We start from the raw sequence: 2,249 nt of genomic DNA on the forward strand, positions 1-2,249 counted from the left end.
TTTCTCCACTTCCTTCTCACTTCACCGTGGAAAAAAAATATCACCCTGTAATCATTTTATCGAAAATCACTCTTCATTCAAGAGGAGATTAAAGCTTTATTTGGTATTACCAGCGTAGCTTCCCTCTTGGAGGATACCATTTATTTACTTTCTCTGCAACAGGGAACCAGTAGCTCTGTCACACTGTAACTACCTGTGTTTTTCTCATCCCTTGTGTTTCTGGTTTCTTCCTTCCCTCTCATCTGCTAATCTTACCCTGTTACCGCTCGGTTTACCTCTAACCAATCGACTTCTTCACCACATCGTTTCCTTCTGTACTGTTGCCACGCGTTTCTGTTAGATGCCACTACTCACATACGCCAAGAACGTAATGAGGAAATTGCTTTATGTTAATAAGATAGATATTTTTTGAATTTTATATATTCATTCCTATACACTAACCTATTAAAAGTATAAGGACACCCCTTTGTAATGCGGAATTGACCACTAGAAATCATGAGAGGCGTACTCGCCTTCATAGAAGGAGACGGGAATATTGTTTTGTCAGTCGATAAGCAGTACCAGTAGAATCGGGCTATCGGGCGAGCTCAGTGACTTCGAATGTGGACTTGTCATTGGATGCCATCTACGTGTTAAGCACAACCAGGACTGGGCAGACCTGGTGTTCTGATTGACAGGAACCGTCGAGAGTTGCGGAGAGAGGCTGTAGAAAATCAAACGAAATAGCAGGGATCAGTCTGTGTTTATGTCCATTTGGAAACTTTTGATCAGATAGGGTGTATACCGACAAGACCGTATTCCTAGATTGTTCATGCTGGTTTCAATACATACGTACGACGCATGACGTGAGATTGCGAGTAATAGCCAGTGGCGCCCCAAACTATCACACTTAGCGTTCGTCAGCTCTGCCGCTCAGGAACGTGGTTTGCCAATTCCGTTCATCACGTAGCATTGCTGTAGGCCACGTTGAAGCGGAATTCGTCCGGGAACACTATGTTTGGCCACTCAGCACGACAGTGACGTCGCTCACGTACCCATGTCAGTCTGTGGGTTGTTGGTTTCTGTTCAATGGAAGCATCTTTGCCACCAGCCTAGCCATCAATAAATGGTGTCCTTCAACCATCAAAAATGGTTCAAATGACTCTGAGCACTATGCGACTTAACATCTGAGGTCATCAGTCACCTAGAACTTAGAACTACTTAAACCTAACTAACCTAAGGACATCACACACATCCATGCCCGAGGCAGGATTCGAACCTCCGACCGTGGCAGTCACGCGGTTCCGGACTGAAGCGCCTAGAACCTTCAACCATCAACGGAAACATGTCCACAACTGTTTCAATGTTCCATTGTAGAGCCAAGACTGTGGACGAAGTAGTTGTGTTCGTTACGGCCGTGTGAACAAGAAGGCGGTCATCTCGAAGTGTGGCCACATTGTGTAACCCAGTACCCGATCGTGGCTGTCTATGACGCCCCTTCTAATCCAGTGGTTCCACACACGCATACCTGTCATAGCTGCGTGCTTGTATGAGCCGCAGTGCCATGCTACAACAAACCTTCTTCCCGGACACCTATTATTCTGCCTCGTTCGAACTCACTCGTATGCTATTATTGCGCCGTACCACGTCCAGCAAGCATACCGGGGATGGCAATGAGATTTTCACTCTGCAGCGGAGTGTGCGCTGATATGAAACTTCCTGGCAGATTAAAACTGTGTGCCGGGCCGAGACTCGAACTCGGGACCTTTGCCTTTCGCGGGCAAGTGCTCTACCAACTGAGCTACCCAAGCATGACTAACGCCCCGTCCTCACGACACGAGTTACTGGCAGAAGTAAAACTGTGAGGATGGGGCGTGAGTCGTGCTTGGGTAGCTCAGTTGGTAGAGCACTTGCCCGGGAAAGGCAAAGGTCCCGAGTTCGAGTCTCGATCCGGCACACAGTTTTAATCTGCCAGGAAGTTCCATACCGGGGATGGCTTGCACGTTTCCACTTCGTATGACGGCTCTGCATCGACTGAGCGTGGCGTAACACTGACGTGTCCGGTCTCACAAAAGGGGGCAACTACTCTACAGTGGTAATCAGTCGTGATGGATCCACTGTTCTGGACATCCTCCGTGTTTGGAGTGATTCCGACCACGTATTGTGTGTGCTGCAGTTTTCACACGCACAGTGGTGTACATAACGTTTCCATTCCCCTCGCCCCTCCCCCCGCTTTTTGAGCAGTCTCCCGCAGTGGCCGCCTGGTGGCC

At 48.5% G+C, this 2,249-nt stretch overlaps 1 non-coding gene across 1 annotated transcript; it reads right to left on the reverse strand.

Moving 5' to 3' along the window:
• Positions 1-1,716: 1,716 nt before the first annotated feature.
• On the reverse strand, positions 1,717-1,791 carry Trnas-cga (transfer RNA serine (anticodon CGA)). The gene has a single exon. It is a non-coding gene; the product is annotated as a tRNA-Ser (tRNA).
• Positions 1,792-2,249: the final 458 nt, after the last annotated feature.

This window comes from Schistocerca serialis, chromosome 1, assembly GCF_023864345.2.
Source record: "Schistocerca serialis cubense isolate TAMUIC-IGC-003099 chromosome 1, iqSchSeri2.2, whole genome shotgun sequence".
Lineage (NCBI taxonomy): Eukaryota > Metazoa > Arthropoda > Insecta > Orthoptera > Acrididae > Schistocerca > Schistocerca serialis.